Source organism: Peromyscus maniculatus, chromosome 15 (genome assembly GCF_049852395.1).
Source record: "Peromyscus maniculatus bairdii isolate BWxNUB_F1_BW_parent chromosome 15, HU_Pman_BW_mat_3.1, whole genome shotgun sequence".
In the NCBI taxonomy this organism is placed as follows: domain Eukaryota; kingdom Metazoa; phylum Chordata; class Mammalia; order Rodentia; family Cricetidae; genus Peromyscus; species Peromyscus maniculatus.
In genome coordinates, this window is record NC_134866.1 from 46099012 (window position 1) to 46122235 (window position 23224).

A 23224-nucleotide genomic window follows, 5' to 3' on the forward strand; every position below is an offset into this window, starting at 1 on the left:
AACTGGAGAAGAATCCGAGAGGCAGAGAATTCACCAGCCAGACACAGAGGAAGTGGGACATACAGTATGGAGAGGTAACAAGCCACATGGCAGAATGTAGATTAATATAAATGGGTTAACTTAAGTTTTAAGAGCTAGCTGGGAACAAGCCTAAGCTAAGGCCAAACTTTCATACTTAATAATGAGTTTCCATGTCATTATTCAGGAGCAGGTGGTCCAAAGAAAAGACCAGTTATAGTGGGCGTGGTGGCGCACTCCTTTAATCCCAGTACTTGGGAGACAGAGGCAGGTGGATCTCTGTGAGTTTGAGGCCTGCCTGGACTACAGAGTGAGATCCAGGATAGGCACTAAAACTACACAGAGAAACCCTGTCTTAAAAAAAAAAAACAAAAAAAAGGAAGAAAAAGAAAGAAAGACCAGTTACAATAATAAGATAAATAAGACAGCCCTTTGGGAAGTTTTGGTAATTTTTCTTTCATTTTATTTTTATCAGCATATATTAACTATGTATATTAACGGGGTTGAATGTGACATTTCAACTCACGGTGGTATGCAGTAATCAAATCCAGCCTATCAGCTGCAAGCTCACATCTTGGCTATTGACTTTGGACAGTCTCCATCAGCATTATCCGTTCATTTCTACTGCTATGAAAGAATAAACAAAGCTAGGTGCTTTTTTTAAAAGGAAAGAAGCTTATTAGTTTTGGAGACTCAATGGCATCTTCCCAGTTCAGATAGGCATCTTATGCAGGATGTCATCACAATGACATAAATGTGTAATGAAATAATATGAGAGACAAAGCCAGAGAACAAAGAGGAACAGAACTGCATTTTATAAAATCCTGGCCTTATGAGAAAGAGAGATGCTGGACTCTGGGGTCCAGCATTGATTCTTTAGAGGGAAGCATCCCAATGATAAATCAACCTTTTCTAAGATCCACCTGTAAAAGGACATACTGTTGCTGATAGTACCAAACTTCCAACACATGCATCTCAACATGCCTAGCTGTCAATCAACTGGAAGTGATGTCATCATAGAAGGGAAACAAAGGGTAGCTGATGAAAGAAGGACAGAGAGGGCTGGGCAAACTGGTTCCTGTCACTGACGGACTACCAGGTCTATACTCCTGCACAGAGATTAACATACACCCAACGCAATCTTAACTATGCCTTTTGATATGGCATTTAATGACCATGGAAAGTGCCACATAAAAGATGAAATGTGGTTTCTTTCAAGCACTCATAAAGTCTAAGACATGGATGGAATTTCCAACCCCCATACGAGCAGAGAGAGGCCAGGGTTAGAGCCTCGCCTTACTTCTCTCTTTCCTGAATACACATAAATTGTGATCAGCCAGCATCCTGCTCTGGTGTCAGGCTTTGCCTGCCTGCCACTGTGGCTGCTTCTCTGCCAGGGCATAACCTCTATTCTCCTGGAATTGTGTGGCAAGATTAACCCTTTGCTCTCTAAGTTGTTCTTTGACACAGTATTTTACCACAGCAACAGAAAAGAAACTAACACACTAGCTATAAAGGATCCCCAGTGTTGGCTCAAAGATAGCTCCAATAACTAAAAGACTGACCTAGTACATTGTGACAGTTTGGATTTTTAATATGACAGGGGCATTTTTTTAACAGGAAACTTTCCATGGAAAAGAGCAATAAAAAATTTAATTTTAACATTGTGCTACATGCATGTTATTATATAAAATATAATACCTTGTTGGAAATATTATACAGACAATACATATAATCTACAGGCTATTTTATCTATATTCATTTAAGTAAAATCTCCATAAAATAGTATGAAAAATTTTCAAAATCTTTATGCTGCATTACAAATTCAAACTCGTATTTCCTGAATGATTTACTTCAATGGATAAAGAGATTCTGTTTGTTGAGTGAAAATGAATGATGCTAGGATTAAAGTCATGGGGCCTGTTTTAGGGGAACTATCATTACCGTCTACTTATAGTGTGCAAAAGAAGACAGCCTCTTGATAGTCACTTTCCATGTTGACCCTAAATGGCATTAGCTAACTGGATCATCCGCATTAAGCAGCATTAAGCACAGATTTATTGCCAAAGAACTTTTGGCAGCCTCGGAGAACCATATCTACCTTCAGCAGATGGAGATACGCCATCAAGGAATTAGAACAAAACATGTAACAAGGCTCTGAAAGGAAGCCCACAGGGGGAATTCCTGAGACATCAGACAACAGACAGCAGCATCTCTGGAAGTTCCTGCTAGTGTGATGCTGCCAGGTCTAAGATTTACAGCAATGTGGAAGACATGGTATGCATTAGAGCTCCGGCCCCATTTCACTCTCTCTGGTCTCTTGTTTCTCTCCTCCCCCTTCTCCTCCTTCTCTTCTGCCCTATGCATTTGAAAAAAAAATAGTAAAACCTTTTAATTTGTAAAGTTAGATATTGATACTCTACTGAGACTTTTTGGTGATGGAGACTTGAATTCATTTATTTAATTAAAAAATACACACACAACAAAATGTCAAATTAGAAACAGAGAACTAGTTATTGGCTCACAAATTCCTCTAGTGACTTGAAATCATCTGTGCCAATGTGATAAGGATCTGGTTTATTTTGGTGGGTGGGGCTTGATACAGGGCAAACACCAGACTGTGCGGTGGCAAGTAATATCATGGCTAGTATGGGTGCCAGTATACCAAATGTACTTAATTAATTAAAAATGTATTGCCCCAGTTATCTATTTCTATGAGATGAGTGCCACAGCTGGTGGTGGCTGGACTTGAAGTTACATGGATTCTCATATTCAGGACAGAAAAATCCTTTCTTCAGTCACCTAGAACATTCCACTTGAATCTACTGTATCCTCCGTCTATGGATTTGCCTACTCAAAGTTTCCTATTGTATAGCCCCCCAATCACTCTTTAAGATGCCCTAGTGGTTTCTACCCCTCTTACAAGATTGCCTAGAGTAGAAGAAGAAATGCACACAGGAAAGACAAAACCAATTGTCTCTCCCTTATCTACTAACTCACCAACAGTCAATAAATGTTTTAGGCTATCTTTTTGGTGCCAACCACATAGACGGATGCCATATTTCTCCTGTCCTCCAAAACCCTACGTTGAGTGACAGAGACAAATAAACTAAGGACAGCACACTGTGTAAAATACTAGTGGGAAGATGTGTAAGGTGAAAAGCTGAGCTAGGAAAATAAAATGACGAATAATATAAGAATAAGGAATAATATCAGGACTAGTATTGGTGTCAGTATACCGAATGTATTTAATCAATTAAAAATTTAGTTCAGAAAATGTCATAGATTGTCTTATTTTTGAACTATCCATTGAGTTTTTTGAACTTATTCTGTACAAAATCTATCCAGGCTTCTTGGCCCACCACCTCAACTCCATCACGTGACCCAACAAGCAACTGAAGAGCAGTTGCAATATTTATGAGCTGAAATTTTAAAAGTTACTATGTGGTCCACGCCCCACTACCCCATAAAGCATTTCTTTAGTCTTCTTAGGATGGGTTATTCCTTTATTTCTGTCTTTATCCTTGGGTCCAGAATGAAAAGGTTAAAGAACAAAGCAATATGAATCAGGTACGGGTGTGCTGTATAGAGGAATCCAAGTATGGCTGTAGCCACTGAAGAATCAGTACCACTTGTTAGCAGTACTCCAAACAGACTGAAATAGTCTTTCTCTGTAGTCAGGGGTTGAGTTTGAGAAGCCTTTGTAGTATCTTCACTTAGAACAAGCTCCCTGAGGGATTTGACTCAGAAAGCATGAAGGCACTGGGTTTTTTTGGTTGTTGTTGTTGTTGTTATTTTGTTTGTTTAATTTTGTTTTGTTTTCTCTCTGTATATATCTCTAAGGAAAGTTTACTGGTATTTTCGGTAGAATTGACTTGCCAGGAAGGACAATCCTGTCAAATTTCTGTTGGAACCAGTGTGTGGCCTCCACTTTGCTGATTCTGTCGTGTGCTTCTTGTCTGTGATGCTGAAACCTCACCAAAGTCCAGGACATAGATCCCAATGCTTGGGCCATACGTGATGCCCAGACCAAAGTGTTCTTGAATCCCCCAAACAACATCTCCAGTATCTGAGAAGTTATTTTTCTATAACTCATATTCCCGCATCTCCAGACCTTTCTCCAGGATTTCTTCTGCCTTGGCTCCACTTAGTGTGCAGAGAACAGCATTTTCCCCCATTTCTCTTGATGCCAAGAGACATGGCAGTGTATCTAGCTTTGAAAAATATAGATGTCTAGCCTGAGAGCTGCTCTAACACTTGAGCTGCCCAAGTCAGCCTGTCTCCATTCTCCACCACACAGACACTGAGGCAGGGCTTGCGGATGTGAATTTTCTGCATGGACCTCTCCTTTTCACCTTGATCCTGTGCTGTGACGAAGAATGGAGGAGAGCAGAAGGCATTTTAGAAAATAAGATGGCATCTCCTCTGGCTTCTTGCAAGGTTTTGACAATTCGCTTTAAGAAGATTCTCTGACTGTTGGCCAAGGCAGGGATTTCTGTGCCATGCCCAGTACTCCCTAATCACAGTGATGAGGGGTTTGGTTTCTTTTCCAATTTCCTTTCTCCAATGCCTCCTTCCCTGTGCTCTAGGCTTTGATCTCCCCACTCTCTCTACCCTAGTGTTCCCTCACTGCTAAACAGTGCTGAAGGGGGTGCTGGATGGGCTGGCTATGAAGTTCCTTGCATTTTCAGTACATCAGGGTCTTACTACCCATCAGGGTATTGTTACCCTTGTACCAGTAACACTTTAAAATTCCCAGCATATGCCATGTCATCTGCAGTTGAGAGAACAATCTTTACAGTGCTGAGCTTAAAAGGTGTTTCCTTTGGATCAACACAGGGAACACGGAAGGATGCTGTAGTTTGCAAATGCCAACAACAAAAAGCCTTTTCCCTGGGTGCACACGGCGTAAGCCTCCACCTTTCTCTTCTATATGCTTCTGTTGACCCAAAACAACTCAGGTCCATAGGTTCTGCTTTATCAACAGGAAAGATTACCAACAGGAAAGATTACCAATAGCAAAAACTACCAATTGGAAAGCAATGCTGGCAGTGTACAGACACCTAGATGCTGATATTGGATGTAGTTCATGCTCAAAACCAAACAGCCTTAACTCATTGAACTACACTAGCACCAGCATTTCCCTAGTTTACCTGGGACAGATTGGCCATGCAATGTTGCTTGATTTCTTTTTTACTCCCATTTCCTTCTAATTATGGTGGTTTGAATGAGAAGGGCCTGTAGATATGCATGTGTGAATGTTTGGTCCCTGGTGGGTGGAATTGTCTGGGAGGGGTTAGGAGGTGTGGCCTTTTTGGAGGATGTGTGTCACTGGAGGTGGGCTTTGAGGTTTCAAATGCCCAAGCCAGGAGTTTCTCCTGCCTCCGGTTTGTGGATCAGAACCCAGCTCTCAGCTAATGCTCCAGCGCCATGCCTGTCTACCTGCTACCAAGCACCCTTTCATAATGGCCATGGATTCACCCACTGAAACTGTAAGGAAGTCCCTGATTAAATACTTATTTTTTTTTTGAGATGATAATAAAATTGCAACATTTCTCCCCTCCTCTCCTCCCTCTAAACCTTCCCAGGAACTATTGTCTGCCTTGGTTATTTGCAACAATAAAGCAGTAACTGAGACACCTCGGATGGATCTGCTTAGCAATGTTGCTAGGTTTACTGCTGTTTTCTGATGGAATTATTGGTTGTCATGGAAGCTGGTGGTGCTGTGGTGGGAAGACACCACTCACACCACGCCCTTATACTGGCATACCATTCTCAATCTGAACAAGGAAGTAGTGGGGAACTCCAGAGCATGGCTGATTTCCTCAAATCACTTCATCTTATATCATGTTATTTCTGGAAATTCATAAATAAAGAAAAAAAAACCAGATTGAGATTGGAATCTATCCCTTCAGCTACTGAAGGACATGCACACCTTTACTAAATGACAGCTGGGTAACAGAACTCAGCTGCTATGTACTCCTTGCCATTTAGTGGTTTATTTTTCCAGCATTCTGTTCTATCTATCAGGCTGATTTCTAGAGCAATGTAACTTCTGATTTATTTTGAGATAAAATGCAAAGCCAGAAGCTCTCTCTGACGATGCAAATGATCTCTTAGTGCCAACTCATTAGCATTTCTGAAGCAAAGGTTTGGAAGCGATGGTGTGCTAAGAGCATCCCACTTGGTGTGGAAGCCAGTTCTCATTAGGTGGTGCCACAGTCTTTCTCAGCTCTGGAAGCTGTACCGAAATCTGAGAGATGTGTTAGGATTTTTTTTTCACTTTAAGACGTCATCTCCATTCATATCAAGAAATTCGCCACTCCACATGTCAATCTGTCAGTGTCAACTTGTAACAAAAGCATTTTAACACAGGGCGCACTGTTTCCACCTAGTGGCCACGGGCTGATCGTGTAATCAAGAAAGGCTGAGGAGAATCAGGCCAGGACTGCCAGCCAACCTTTTCTACACTGCAGCCCAATCCCATGCATATTTTTAAATTCTGGAAACGATTAAGCAGCCCTATCTCCTAGTCTCCCCAAGGATCACAGCAAATGCTCTTTCTTCTTCTCAAATCCTTAAATTCCCACTTCCTGCACACAGAAGATGACAGTCCTACTAAAGAGAAAAGAATGGCAAACAAAAGAAGCATTCTCTGTGTAGTTACCAATGTGACAAGAACTCATGTACACTCACGTTCATCGTTTCCATCACACACACACACACACACACACACACACACACACACACACACACATGCACACACACTCTCTCTCTCTCTCTCTCTCTCTCTCTCTCTCTCTCTCTCTCACACACACACACACACATACATATACAGGCCATTTACCTCTTTAGGTAAATCCTTCCTTGATGGTTTGGATCTGATCTCTTTAACAACATCTGAAAGACAGCCTCAACTTTTACCCCTGTTCTTTTCTTTATTGTCAAATTCTACCCATAAAGCTAAAAACGGTGTTGATTATTCTGAATTTTTTTTTCTTAAAAGAAAAAGCCCTCATTTCCAATTTCTCTGTTTAAAAACTTACTACCACCTCTTCCCAATAAGCCTCACTTCTTGCACTATTAATCTTGCTTACATCACTGTCTCTGTTTCCCCTCTTGCTCACACCCCCACCAGCCTCAATCTGTTTCCTGTTCCTGCCCGTGTAGGAATCTCCCTCACCAACTGACTTGGGCTTCTCTGAACCCAGGGAACACTTCTCACCCTGCGGTGTGGCCTCCTTTCTGCAATCCTCCTTCCTCTTGGTTTCCATAGCACTGGATTTTCTTTATATCTTCACTCTATTTTGTTTCACACTCAGTCTCTTCCATTGCTCCCCCTTTCAATTGCTGGCGTGCCTAGAGCTCCTGTGTGCCCGCCTTCCTCATCTCACCAAAGATCATGTTGACTTGAATGACTTCCCTGGGCTTCCTGTGACGGGCAGCTCACAGGCAGGCTCACAGGCTCCTTTTCTTTTCTGAACTCTAGACACACTGAGCACACAGAGAGCTCCACTAGAGAAGCCCCCAAACGGTTCAAGCTCAACCAGGGAACTCTTCCTCAGCCCAGTCTTTCTTGCTGCATTCTGTCCATCCAGTTATCTTCTTTTGCATCCTGGGAAAACCCCTAACTTCCTTCTCAGTCTTGTTCCCTAGTCAAGTACTGTCAAGTGCTGAGACACCCAGGCTCCACTGCATTCTTCTATCTCATCCATCAGCTCTCTCCTCCTCTACCTGTGCCATCATTCTGCTCCACATCAATATCACCATTCGCAACGTTCTTTTAAGTGGTCCTCTGCCTGCTTTCCAAACAACTCTATGCAATGGAGCCACTGGGTTAAACATGAGTCAAATCCCCACGCAACCCTAGCATTACTAACTTATTGGGGTAGGTTCTAGTATTCTTACCTGACAAACTAAGGGCTCACTCATCAGCGTGCTGAATGTTGTGTGTCATTTTTGTGTGCAATTTCAGTGTTCCCAGGCTGGGTGATGCCAGCTATCTTTTTCCCTAAGACACAAGGAAGTGATTCCCTGCTGAGGCACAAAACTAAAATCAAGAACACAAGCAAGCAAACATCACCTCCTCACCAGAAGTCCTTTCAACAGATGATGCCTTATGTATAATTATACACACACACATACATACACACAATATAATGTCAAGAAAGCATTGCATGTGGAGTATGACAAATGGAGAAGAATTAGAAAGCATTTAGCATGGCAGCCTAAGTGAAAATCATAAGGAATAAAAATCACATACCCTAAGTGGATATGAATTGCAAAGAAATACAAATATTAAAAAAATAGGAAATGGATTAAATTTCATTGCAACATTCTCTTAATGAAATTATAACAAAATTTCTCAACAAATTAAAATATACAGAGACATTAATTAAAGCTATGTTTTTCATTATCTTGTCTTTACAGAAGACAGCAGGATAAGACAACAAAATTATCTGGAATAAGAATTGGCAGTCGCCTACTGTGCTAGGAAATTGGGTTCACCAAGCAGCCAGGTGATGCCAAGATATTAGGACTGTTACTATTGAAGTTTACCCATGAGTCGTGTTTACCCAGAGGTGCACATCCAGTGGAACCACCCCAAAATGACCTAGCTAGCTCATGCTGAGCTGTCTGGACAGAGAGACAACTGTTGGCCGCGTCCCTCTTTCTCCATGTTAGGGATGCCTTCCCCAAATGCTTCCGTTTTCCTGGCTGAAGGGTCTTTTTCTCCCCAGGTGTCCTGAGGTGTCAGGGCACCTGGCTCTCCTAGTAGAATCTTATAAATGATGGCATCTTACAGTCTAGGAACCAAAAGGTTTTTCTGTACGCCCATCATGAGATAATACTGTATCTTTTAATCCTAAAATGAGAGGCGGGCAGACCTCTAGGTGAGTTTGACACTACTGTGGTCTAGATAGTGAGTCCCATGCCCGACAGGGCTACCAAAAAAACAAACAAACAAATAAAGAAAACAAAAACCTGGTTAAAAGCAAAGCAAAGCAAAACCAAACAAAACACATACATACACAAACACACACAAAGTAAAAACAAAAAACAACTACCTTCATCAAGTAACAACACAAAAACTTGTCTCCATGTTACTACATCTTCTAGCACCTGCATGTATTTTGATTTATAACACTTAATTGTGTGAATCTGACATTTAACTTTTTAACTTTGAGTTGATGCCCATCTCCTTCTGTAGGTTAGAACATTGCTTCTTCCCATTATTTGTCTGACCCGTAGCATGCAATATGATCAGAATGGAACTAATGCTAACATCTTCAAAGGGGGAAAGGAATGAAACAACACATAGATCAAATGTTTACCCCTTTCTAGTCTTTTGCCAGGACTGGGTTAAAGTTTTTGTGTGCTTCAATACCAGAAAGTACTCAGTAGATACTTTGTTTCTATATTTTCCAGATGGAGAATCTCAGATTGTGCAGGTATAAAAACTAGTTCTAAAACACATCCAGTAATCTGTATTTGATAACCATCCTGAAGTTCTGTGGATTCATATTATCTTGAGATTTTTCTATAAACTTGTTGAACCATACTTATAATTTAATTAAACAAGCATCAGTATGATATGATTCTAGGGTGACCCTGCTTTAAAGCATAGAAAATATTTTTGAATGCTGGCTCTAGGGATAATTAATAATAGAATACAACTAAATATGGTCAATATAAACTGAACCAATGGTTTAGTGATGAAATTTTAGTTAAAATAATTATCTTGTGTTTGCACTAGAGTGTGTGAAAGTGTGAAACTAGACTTAGCAGAGTGTTAGACATGATTTAAGTAAGGACTTAAGACATGCTTTCCAGGACTTGAATTTGAATTCCAGAACATTCCATCTCCTACCTCAGGATTGCAAATAAGTTCACAGTTTTCCCTTCCAAAACTCTACCTGACATTTAAATGTCTCTGAATTAGGTAATTACTTTCTACCAGCCCAAATTGTTTTCTGCGGCATGCACCTGGGTTCAGAGCCCTCGACTCTTTGACCCAGGGGCAGAGGTCAGTGTTTCTTTTCGTCAGATCATCTCTGCCGACTGAAGGCTGATGGGTTCCCAGGAATGGATTAGAGATAATTCATTGGAACACTGCCTGATCTAAGACTTCTGGGTTTTTTTGTTTGTTTGTTTTTTGGTTTTGTTTGTTTGTTTGTTTGTTTTTCTGTGTGAAAATAAGGGATCAGAAGTCATCTAGAAGTAAGTAGAAGACACTCATCTGGCCTCCCCTCATGCTAACAGTTTCCATATTTTCAGATAATGTGTGTGTAATGTTAGACATCACATGCCTCAGCCCTCTGTGTATTTTGAATGAAGTAATAGCAATCAAAATATGATCAGTCTTTTTTTTTTTGATAGGCCCATATTCTAACTAGGGAAGGTATAATAAATGTACCCATGTAATGACTTGACAAGAATTAGGCAAGAAACCATATGTGTACTATCACAGAGTAAACTGCATACTTCCATAACCAAGTCCATACCCTTTGAACCTCAGAGTATGTCTATACACTTAGTGATGGAGATAGAACATAAGAAAAGCATTGTTAGGAAATTTTGTTATTGTGCGTGTATCATACCTAGAGAAATTAAGAAATCACTTGGTGATACAATTTCACAAACAACCACTGTGCACTCTTAGCCCTGGACTGAAACATGGTTACATGTCATCTGACTGTGTTTAGAGAGAAGTGCTTTAAAGAGGTCATTTAGTTAAAATGAGGTCATTAGCATCTAACACAGAAGAATTCATATTTACATTAAGAGAAATCTGGACACAGATACCCTGAGGTTCAGGGAGAAGACATTCAGCTGTTTTCCAAGGATGAGACCTGCATAGAAACCAACCTTAAAGATATTTTAATCTCAGACTCCTAACCTTCAGAACTGTAAGGAAATAAATGGCTGCCATTTAAATCATCAGTCTATGGTCGTTTGTTATAGCAACTATAGCAAAATAATGCATGGCCTCTATTGCTGAATGATTTCAGGATAAGGATAAGCCAGTGAGGGGGACCAGCTCCCTCCCCCCATCCAGGGTACTCTTGAGCAGGAAGAATTAAGGAATATGTAGATAGAAATACAGAGGAGAGAGAGAGAACATTAGAAAACACAGGATAGCCTCGGGAAGGTCTGGGTCAAAACCCACCAGCCCCTTCTGTTTCTACTAAAGGGCTTTTTAAAGAATGCCAAGGAGTGGAGCAAAAGACCTCCACAAAGCACAGCCAAGTGTAGACCATCCCAACCACTTGACCACCGTGCCCATGGTCAAGCCATCCCCTAATGCAGCCCCTGCTGTGTAAAGCAAGCTCAGATCTCACTAAGAAACCTTTGTGGGGCCTCACAAGCCAGTGTATGTTAGAACTCTTGTGGAAGGATTTGGACCAGGCATTAGCATCTGAATGAGCGACAGCTAGATGATGGAAAGGCAAATGGTACCAGGAGAGCAGAAAGTTTGACTAGGCCCATGTAATCTGGGAAAGGACAATATTTAGTCACTGGGCCCTGCCTCAGAAGTATTTCAGCATTTGCGATTAGTTTGTCATCAATGTTAAACTTATTTCCAATAATACAGCTGTCATTCTCATAGGATCATTTTAGTTTATATTAAATGTGGCATTAGTAGCAGAAGTAGTATCCTGGCACCATCATGAACACAATATTTAACACAGATGTTTTAAAATCTTGAAATAGATAACCATAAAAATGACTACAGGTATGAGCAAAATAACACTGAATCACTATATTTGTATTTTGCATATTATTTGATGTATTTATACACAGGAGTTGCCATGTATAAAATGAGAAAAGAACAAAGGAAAACATCATTCGAGAGCACTGGCATTTCTCCAACATACCCAGAATCTGGATGGGGCTTATCTACATATTCATGATCACATGTTACACATGTTTTAAATTTTAGCAAAGCTGTATAAATTAAAATGAAATCGTAAAAAATATTTCCTTTACTTTAGCTCCCTTTTAAAGACAAAGACCAGAAAGCAAATTATCTGTAACACTGCCACATTTGCTTCCATCTGGGAAAGGTGTGAGAGTAGTATTTAAGAGAACAATTTCCAGCCTAGGAGTGGTGAGCCAGCTCAGTGGTGAGGACCATTTATCCAGCCAGTAAGCAGATGTGGATGAATATTTCATGAACATTCTTTAGAATCCTCTCTGTACTTGCACAGCAACAATCCACGCCACCTATTCCCCATCTTCCCAGGCTGTCAGTCCCTTCCCTTAGGAAAAGCCAACTTCTCTGAATGCCGCTTACATTCTTACCAGCAGCAGGGGAGGGACACTCTTTACCATCCACAACAGTTTCTATCTTACTTTTTTAAAGCCATTGGTTCTGCATCAGGCAGGTAGATTTTCTTTCAGCATTGATAAGGAAGGATATCAAAATACTTACCTAAAAGACAAAACACAAAAAGAGAAAGGTTAGAGTCAAGTCTTGGCCATATTTGAGCATTTGACAAAGCTCCGAGATAGAGATAAAAATGACCAATAGCACCTAAAGGCACCATGACATATGCAAACAGAACATACGGATGAATGCACATTTTTTGAAAAATACTTCTCTGAAATCCAAAGGAGCAAAGGGCAAGACTTGAAATAGGCAAAGTTTTGCTTTTCCTCCTCTCTTTCTGGTTTTCTAAACTATCTGACTCCATCCTGAAAGTCTAATTTATCATCTTCCTTGGAACTTTAACAAGTTTTGCTAACTGCCTGTGGTAATGTGTCCGTCATTATAAGCCAGAAGACCTTAATTCAATACCCAAATCACAGCTTAAGGTTTGTGTGTCCACAATAGCATGGAGTGTGGCTAGTGACGTGCCACACACAGTTGGGTTATGAGAGAAACAAAGACTTCGATTATGTCATCTTCCCGAGTGGGAGACACTGCCTGTTGACGAATGAATGGTTCACTCTCTGAGACATGGGGCACGACAGACACAGATGCTATCAGAGCTAGCCTGCACAATAGAAACAGCACAAAACGGAGAAAAGTGATTCTATACACATTCAAAAACAGCTATGTTGACATTGTAAGTGACAGATGTCCGTGGCTGTCATTAGTATGTCAACTGAATATGGGCTTTGGTATCTTTGGCTTTGGTATTGGCCTGCTAATCACAGAAACCCCCACTATCTGCACAGGGAAGGCAGAAATGGCCTTAGCATAGTTGTGGGGAGTGACAATTCTGGAATGGATGGTAGAAGCCTTCGGAGTGCCAAATGGTGAAATCTGCCAGTTGTCCAAAGCCAAAGTCAATGCTCCTTCCAAACATGATTTCCTCAGTTCAACCTTGACAGACCAGAGCAAAACAACAGAAAGACGCCAAAGGGAAATGGGACTTCAGAGAGAGCAGGATGAGAGACTCCCTCTTACATTTTCATGGAGGCAACAGTATAGAACTGCTTGGTGTGGGGAAGGCTGAGAAAGCAGAAGCTTAGCAAGTCAGTGCATGCAGTGGTCCCCTGGGCTACTTGGAACAAACGTGATTGGTTCATCAGTGTCGTTAGAGGTGAGATTGCTGATGAGGTAAAATTAATAAGAACTGCTGGTAAGTTTATGCATCACCCAGCCCCACTGGACACATCCTGATTTAGGGACCATGTGCTAGGAGGCACGGGTCCTCCCCTTTCATGTGATGCTTGTCAGAGAGTATTCTCTGAGGGTTTGTGCTCCACCATGATGTCAGTTCTTAATGAGACACAATTTAATGACAAACTAGGAAATGCATGTTTTCTCCTCTTTGTTTTTATTCATCAGCAAACTGCTTATAAGGAAGACAATCTTGCATTAAACATCTCATTTAATTGGGCCATGCCATCAGTAAACACCATTTTCCAGTTTTAGAATACATTCTTATTTAAAAGATGTATTCTGTATTTCCACTCATAGAGGGCACTAATTTCTTGTTCATTCCACTTCAGGCACTTGGTAAAAAACAAATACCCATTCGTCACTGTATCAGTGAATTCAGCCCACAAATGACTGGAACATGACAGAGTATATAGTAACATTTCCTTGGGACAAATGCTCATGAACCTGGACTGACTTTAATTTTTGGCATATCCATTGCCTGAACTATTTTTATCTGAGTAATACGTGGTGAGAAATTAAATTTTTATGTTCTTCAAAAAATTGCTTTGATTATACTCTAACATTTTGTTACCTTGCCCATGAATAAATGTTCATTAAACTTCTTGTAGAAAAGTGGTTTGCAGGACTGTATAAAATTTAATATTACATACAAAGGTATCTTCTTTGAGCAAAGTATTTTCCTTGTTAAGTAAGATACAGCTTTAAAGGATAGTCATAAACCTGGACACCAATCTCAGCCACAAAACCCTTGACCTACAATTTGTCCACAGAACTTGTGGGAGTGGCCAACCAATTTGGTTTAACTTGAGGCCCATGCCACCAGAGGGAGCCCATGCCCTATATTGCTTAGATGGCCAGGAACTGGAGACTGGATAGCCCAGAGACCTAGGGTAGAACCAAACACGACAGGGAAAACAAACAAACAGACAAACAAAAAATAAAGGAAAAACCCCAAACCAATATAATGATCCCTAATGATATTCTGCAATATTCATAGATCAGTGCCTTGTCCAGTCATCATCAGAGAGGCTTCCTCCGGCAGCAGATGGGAGCAGGCACAAAGACCCACAGCCAAACATAATATGGATAAAGAGTCTAAGTTGGAGGTCTCCATCAGGTCCCTCCCCTAGAAGATCAGGGAACCCCCCCCCCCGTGTAAGGGGGGTGGGGGTGGTTTAGATTGTAGGAATCAGAGGGGTTGGAGGACACCAAGAGAACACGGCCCACCAAATCCACTAAGCAAGGCTCACATGGGCTCACAGAGACTGAAGCGGCAAGCATGAGGACCTGTACGGGCCTGCACCAGGTCTTTGGTGTGTATGTGATGGCTGTTAGCTTGGTGTTTCGGTGGGACTCCGAAGGGCGGGAGTGGGCATATCTCCGACTCTTTTTGCCTGTTCTTGGGGCTCTTCATCCCATTGGGTTGCCTCACCCAGCCTTGATATGAGGGCTTTTGCCTCGTCTTATTTTATATTGTTTTGTCCTGTTTTACCTTTGTCTCTTGGAAGCCTGCTCTTTTTCTGAAGAAACGGAGAGGGAGTAGATATGGGGGAGAAGGGGAGGTGCTGGAGCTGGGAGGAGTGGAGGATCAGAAACTGGGGTCAGAATGTACTGTATGAGAGAAGAATCTATTCCTTTTTTTTTTTTTTTAAGGAAAGAAACATGATTTACGGAACTGTACAAAATTTCATATTACATACAAAGATATCTTCTTCAGGCAAAGTATTTTTACCTTAAGTGAAATATAACTTTAAAATATAACATTGGCAAACTGTGAACTGACCTTAATGTTAATATTTATGGTCATCAGAAGTGAGGAAGAAATGCCTTTTTATCTCCTATTTGCAAGCAACCCCGTGCTGTCATTTAAAAAAGACTTCTCTAAGTGTCTGTCTTGTTCTATGAGCATCCATTTCCTGCCTCTCCAGTGAGCACAGAGCTGTGAAGATGAAATCAAAGGAGCTAACAGGGTTGGTCCAGTGCTTGGAGATGTGGGGAGAGAGGTGGGGGGGGGGGAGAAGAACCCTACACTGATGTTTAAAACATCTGTCGTGTAGAAACTAAAAGCAGAGCAGAGATGAAATATTAACTGAGGCCGGGCACATGGCGGCACAAAGAACTGGAAAGGCTTCTGCAAATCCCAAGGATCATGGCAAGGCTCACATCTTTCTACACACCTTCAGATCCTATTCATTTTCCCGGTCCCTTCCAACCACACAAGTGATAACAGCTACAAAACACACCATCCCAGAGGAGGGAGGCTAAAAGGCGGCTTAAGGTGAAGTGACGAGCAGCCAGGCTCTCTCTCGGTGTGTTCTCTCTGACTTGCAGCACATGGAGCATTATATTTTTATGTTCTCTAGTTGCGGGGCGGGGGAGGGTGGGGTGGGGTGGGGAGAATAAAGGAAAGTATACCTAGCCAAGCCTTCATTAGTAGTGGCTCTGTGATTAAGAGAACTTGTTTATAGGATGGATTCATTTATTTTTTTAATTTTAAGTTTCAAGAAAGTATGATTCTTCATTTTGCATTCAAAGCGGTTTTCAAAAGCTTGCTGTGAGAGTGTGTCCTTGGGAAATGTGAGAGAGGCTCCACCCATGAGGTCTTATCAACATGGCTGCCTAAACAAGACCTGACCAACCAGGACGCCCATGGGAATCCTAATGGGAAAGCAGAAACTAGGGGCCACGACCCTAGACAGAGAAATGAGACAACTGGGGGAATACTGAGGTCATCTGAGACCAGGAGAAATGGTCTGCCACAGAGAAGAGTCCCCAGCTGGTTATCCAATACTGAGTGGTCAGCCCTGAGGTCCTATGCATGCAGTAGGCTAATGCAGTCTTTTTTTTTTTTTTTTTTTTTGGTTTTTCAAGACAGGGTTTCTCTGTGTAGCTTTGCACCTTTCCTGGAACTCACTTGGTAGACCAGGCTGGCCTCGAACTCACAGAGATCCGCCTGGCTCTGCCTCCCGAGTGCGGCTAATGTAGTCTTATACAGTAGTCTTATACAGACTAAGCAGGTCATTCTTGTACGTTTTAGATATCTATAAACATTATATATATCCATATACATATCTATGTACATTATATATATATATGTATATATATATATATATATATATATATCAACAACAATTAAAAGAAAAGAGGCCATTGATTTCAGAGAGGGCAAGGGGGTACACAGGAGAGGTTGGAGAAAAGAAATGGAAGGGAGGGGGAAATCATGTAATTAATTATCTTATAATTTCAAAAAGTAAAAAAATACAAAACAACAAAAAAGATTCACTTCAAGAAAGGTAATATAAATTCCCCATCACAAGCAAACCAGAAAACACATGATATCAAAATAGGGTGTAGGAGGAGCAAGCCCCGGGAATGGGAAAAAAAAATATATATATATAATATATATATGCTTTTCCAAAAGAGAAATCATTTATTCTTTTAATTCCATGTAATGTCTCTGAAAGCATACTTTATTAAGACCAAGTTAGTCACACACAGCAATGTGTGCCTGTAATTCCAGGTACTTGGAAGGGTAAAAACGGAAGTTCATTTGGCCCCAAGAATTCAGACTAGCCAGGGTGACACAGAGGCATACTGAACCCTCTCTTCTCCCAATTCATTAGAACAAAATTCAGCAGACTTAGTCTGTATTCAACTATTTAAAATCACACAGAGTAAGTGAATCCAAATCTACAGTAGACATGCCTATTTACAGAGCCATCTGTGATCACCTAGTTTTCCCATCAGCTTTCCGTGACAGACCTTCTAGGCTGTTCATCAGCAACTGCACGAATGTAACCTCTCTATCACCTTGACTTTTAACTTCCCCTTCAAAATGGGAGTTCTACGAATGGACTTGGCAGGTCACGTTAATCTCTTGACAATATATGTAGAACTTGCCTTGCTAAATGCTTTGAACTTAAAATGATAGGCCAGTTCCATATTATCATACTAATGTCTCCGTAAAACCCATGCTGCCTGCTTTGCTTAGTGGGTCCATTAGAGGGCTAATATGACACAGGGGAATTCAAATGCTAGACTCCATCCTACTTGACAATGGCCTGAAACAGAGACCCATGAGCAGAAATGCTCCTGACATGGAGGAAATAAGGGGCTGAAAGAAGAGAAGAGGAAAATTATTGCTTTCTTACAGATTTGCCTTTCTCAATCCCATTGGACACTGTAACTAGAGGGAAGTTCAACCCAGTAATAAGAACATGGTTTTTGATGTCTGAAAAAAGAGGTTCATGACCTTTAATGTAGTAATACCTTATTTGAATTTTTTAATTTCTCATGGAAATACAAAAGATCTTGACTTAGAAGAAAGCCCAGGATGTGGCACATCCTCAATGAAAGACTTTTTGAGTCTTTTGTTATTTCATGTGATGGAGCTTAATAGGCTAACTCACTTCCACAGTTTAAACTATGTGTATGATTTTTCGTACAGGTGGGCTCTAATTTCTTCAATTTTTCATTTTGTATATATATATATATATATATATATATATATATATATATATATATATATATATATATAGTGTATAGGTGCATACCATAGTGTATGTATAGAGGGCAGAAGACAATCTTATTGAGTCTGTTTTTTCTTTTTATCCTTACAGATGTTTGGGGGAATTAAACTCAGGTTGTCAGGATAGTGTTGCAAGCACTTTATGTGCTGAGCTATCCCATTGGCCCAAGACTCTACTTTCTTTCTTTCTTTTTTTTTGCTTTTTTAAATTTATTTTATTTTAATTTACAATAACATTCAGTTCTACATATCAGCCACGGGTTCCCCTATTTTCCCCCCTCCCACCCCCTCCCCCTACCCCCAACCCACCCCCTATTCCCACCTCCTCCAGGGCAAATTCTCCCCCGAGGACTGTGATCAACCTGGTAGACTCAGTCCAGGCAGGTCCAGTTCCTTCCTCCCAGACTGAGCCAAGTGTCCCTGCATAAACTCCAGGTTTCAAACAGCCAGCTCATGCAATGAGCACAGGACTTGGTCCCACTGCCTAGTTGCCTCCCAAACTGATCAAGCCAATCAACTTGAGTCATGGTATGTACTCACTCATAAGTGGATTCTAGATATAAAATAAAGAACAATCAGACCACAACCCATAGAACCATGGAGGCTATATATATAGCATGGAGGTCCCTAGGACGACTGTGGCTTATAATAAATTTCGGTTTTACTCAATTATTGAAAAAAAAATAGCCAAATGAATGGAAACACATAAACTATGAACCAAAGGCTGAGGGGCCCACAGCTGGATCAGGTCCTCTGAATAGGTGAGACAGTTGATTGGCTTGATCATTTTGGGAAGACTCTACTTTCTAATCAAAGTTCTCACCCTAAATTTCTAGTAGACAATGTAGAAATATCATATGGTAATCATATTGCCACTAAAATGCACAATGTTCACCTAGGAATTATTTAGTGATATATATATGCCCTGGGTATTATAGATACAAAGTTATAATTATTTGTGCTACTGAGAAGTCTGTAGCCACTGTCAAATTCATTCATATAATCCACCAAAGACATCTTACATTCCTTTGGGAAACTGTCCAGAAGATTTGGTTAAAAAATACCCACTTACTCAGCAAAGAATAGAATCTTTCTTATTTTGGCTACCTTCTCTAAACACGCCGTACAGTAGCAGCCTTGCTTCAGTGATAATGGCTCTGACCAGTGATTTTCCATGTCCAGATCTGCAGATGTGATTATTCCTGACAAGGGATCTGCATTTATTTCAGATGCGTTTAAGAAATTGGTGAAGCTAGAATTCATTTCACCTGCCACCATCGCTCCCCATCACCCTCAAGCAAACAGCCAAGCTTAGAAGAATGACGGAGAGCACTAAAGCTGCCCTAAAGTCAACTGTTAGGCTAATGTGACAGGGGAGATAAGGCAGCCTCTTTGTCACTTCACACATCACTCTAAGTAGGATAACAGGAGTCAGGACAACTGAGAAAAGAAGCGGAGCAACACTGCAATTGTCCTTTTGATCTTGCTCTTTGAAGACGTATCTTCAGCCTTGCAGCTGGACCAGGTGGTGTGTGGGGTACTGTATTCACTCAGTTCATCTTTGCCAAAAGGATTAGCCTGGACTAAGAATGTTGAAGGTCACAGAGAAAGACTTGATCCTATGAAGTTGAAATGACGATGCACACATTATTTTAAGGGCTAGGTAAGTTAGGCTGGCTTAACACTAATATAGCAGAACTAAGGTCCTTTTCCTTTGCAATTTCTTCCTGGTCCTTATTTAATTTTTGCTATGTGTTTTATTTATATTAAATCAATTACAATATGTGATACAATTAACCTGGGAGTATATTTTTTTCTACAAAAAATAAGACCACAGGCCCCTTTTTGCTCTGATTAACTTCAACCAGATTCCCAAATGTTAGGAGACATTGGAGGGGAGTCTAGAAAAGCAAACAGTGATTAACTGAATGCTTATCCAATACTTTGACTTCATTCCTTTTGGGGCCTATGATAACACTGCCTTCACCCTCCCGTCAGATGACAGCCTTGGTCCTGTGATATATTTTGTCCAGTGAATTTGAACTAAAGTCAAAAGTATCACTTCTGGGCACAGACTTATGGCTGTGACAAATCTATTAGATTCTTTCCCCTAGTAACAAAGTCTAGATCGAGATGAAGCATCAATGGCTCTCTCCCATCATGGACTTTGGCCCATTATCCAGGACATAGAAGAGTATGAAGTAAACCTCTGCCAGATTAAGTCATTTAGACTTCAGACCACTGAAGAAGAGCGTTGTCTACCCTGGTTTGGAAAAGGAGTAACCAAAAACAATAAAATATTAACAACTGTAGCTATAAGGAAGTTCATGCACAAAACGTTAATTATACACAGAATGTTTGTAAGTTCAAAGAACGAGGCACAACTAAGAATTGACTTAATTACTATCATCCAGCACAAAAACAAAAGCTTGTTTATTTTTCTTAACCTTTCTCAAAGAGATATCTTTCTGTTTAACAAGAGGATGCAAACTTGGACTGGGATAATTTAGGGTTGGAATAAGAGGAAATAAAAGATCTTCAAGTCAGGAATGAATAGGATGAAGGCCAGAACAGGTCAATGCAGAGAGTCCTTTCTGAGATGACCACAATGAAGGACATACCTCCATAACTGCCAGTCTGGTTTTCTTGGGGGGAACTGTACAATTTAGAAAAAGGACTTTAGAAGAAGATCTGGGGATTTCAAAAGAAATTCATGGGTTAGAGTAAGCATGTTTGTGAGCTGTCTTAGTGAACAGGTGGAGTCATACTGACCTAACAGAAACTTGCTCTTGGGTGCGCACTATTGTAAGAGGAGACACGGTGCCTTTACTCCGATTCTCAGAGAGCCAAAGAAAGGCTCTAAACTGTTGCCTTAGAGAAACCACAGGAAAAAACAGGGGCACACAAGCATAATGTCAGATTTTCTTCCCCAGCTCCTTCGGGAACAGCATGTCCATATTTTCTTTCCACCTTCCAATTGCTGTGCTGCATGGCACGGTATTTTACTTCTGCCTGCTTAAACTACTAATTAAGTTGGCAAAGCAGAAACTCTAACTTGAATTCTAACCAGCATGGTAATTATAGTTGACTTCAAAAGGCTGGGAAACAGTATTTTACAGGGGCTGGGGTTGCCTTTTCTATCCTATTCCTCGGGCCTGTTCTTTTTCTCCTCCCTGGAAAGGCTAACACAGAAAGGTGAGCTTGGCTGCCCACACTGTACTTTCTGGCACAGTGATATTGCAGGCTGTCAGAATCGAAGATTTCCAAACTTTCCTGGCAGAAGGCTCAGGCTTGCTAGCTGTTCTGCTCCCCAGTATCCCCAAACACCCATGGTTTCCCCATTAACTATGGATTTCTCAAAGGGAAGGAAAGGAAGGCCATTCAAAAACATTCTTTACACCTTTTTTTTCATTTTATTATTAAAACCATATAAAATAAAGCTATACAATGAACGCGTGAAGAACCCAAACTACACATTTTTTTTATTTGCTTGCTTGCTTGCTTGTTTGTTTTAAAGCTATTGCACCAAATCACAAAAGAAACATAAAGCCAAGTTTTGCAAGCATGGTTCCATGGATTCTAATGCAGGCAAAAACTGAAAAGCAGAAGTTTCCCCTGTCAGCCCATCCTCCTGCTCTTCCTTTCCATTAAAAAAAGAAAAAAGAAAAAAAAAGCTACATTAAAACTTAACTGATACAATGACCAATGAAACAGTTTAGGAAAAACCAAGCCTCCTATTAGGAACACAAAAGCAAACCAAAACAACAAAAACAAAACCAAGCAATCTGAAAGCCCAGATAGAATCAGATCTCATGTGAGAGTGGATTATGATTGAAGTGTGGCACCTGGGCTCCTCCTGGGCATAGGGGCTTGGTTAAGGATGTATCTGTTGCTCTGGCTGCTTAGACAGTGTACTGGCTGGTTTTGTGTCAACTTGACATGAGCTAGAGTCATTAGAAAGGCAGGTGCTTCAGTTGAAGGAATGCCTCTATGAGATCCAGTTGTAAGGGACAGGGCTCAGCCCATTGTGGGTGGTGCCTTCTCTAGGCTGGTGGTCCTGGGTTTTTATAAGAAAGCAGGCTGAGCAAGCCAGAGGAAGCAGGCCACTTAATAGCACTCCTCCATGGCCTTTGCTTCAGCTCCTGCCTCCAGGTTCCTGCCCTGTTTGGGTTCATGTCCTGACTTCCTTCAATGATGAACAGCAAAATATAAGTGTAAGCCTGATAAACCCATTCTTCTCCAACTTGCTTTTTGGTCATGGCATTTTGTCAAAGCAATAGAAACCCTATCCAGATAGATGGGTTCAGTTTTCAGAATACTTCAAGCTTGATACCTAAGTTCAAGTCATTTTCTTTATATAGGTTAAATTTCAGTAGCCCATTTATCTATTAAAAATGCTTACTGGCTACACAACTGTCTCACTTGGTTGTCTCTGTAAGTTACCCCATCATAATCTTGATGTCCCTGGATCATACAATCCCTCTTCCCTCTCTTAGCTTGATCTACTTAAGGGGCTCTATGGCTCAGGGTCCATCCTTGGTGTATAAGCTGGCTTTTTGGAGCCCATTACCTATGGAGGGACACCTTGCACAGCCTTGATACAGGGAGAGGGGCTTGGACCTACCTCTACTGAATGTACCAGGCTCTGCAGATGCCCCCTAGGTAGGCCTTACCTTTTCATAGGAGGGAATGAGGGGTGGGTTGAGGGGGGGGAGCTGGGAGGATCTGTGATTAGTATGTAAAATGAATAAAACAATTTCTTAATAAAAAAAAAGAAGTCTAAGGAAAAAAATGCTTACTGGCACAATCACATGGAACACCATGTCATTATAGAAGGTAATTGAATTAAATCACACAATAAGTTATAACAATGTGTCAACGCTACTCAGAGGTAATAGTGACGCATGAAAAAGAACAATAGGTCCATTAGTCTATAAATATGAGCTAGGGAACACAGAAAGTACATAATTATCAGTTGAGGAAGCTCTTTGCAACTGATGAGGAAACTTTTTACAGGCAGCTGTAAAATACATATATAGAAC

The 23224-nt window shown here is 40.8% G+C and overlaps 1 protein-coding gene and 1 pseudogene across 14 annotated transcripts in view; both read right to left on the reverse strand.

Annotated features, from left to right (window-relative positions):
* The window catches only part of Pde4d (phosphodiesterase 4D), a 1451136-nt gene that overhangs the window by 382736 nt on the left and 1045176 nt on the right, over positions 1-23224 (reverse strand). The window lies entirely within an intron of this gene.
* Positions 389-23224, reverse strand: part of LOC143268739 (large ribosomal subunit protein uL5-like) — a 130048-nt pseudogene continuing 107212 nt past the window's right edge. Inside the window, exons 2-3 of the transcript XR_013044858.1 lie at positions 7244-12454; positions 389-4385 (exon numbers count right to left, since the gene is read on the reverse strand). The product of XR_013044858.1 is annotated as a large ribosomal subunit protein uL5-like (transcript). The remainder of the gene's footprint in view (positions 4386-7243; positions 12455-23224) is intronic.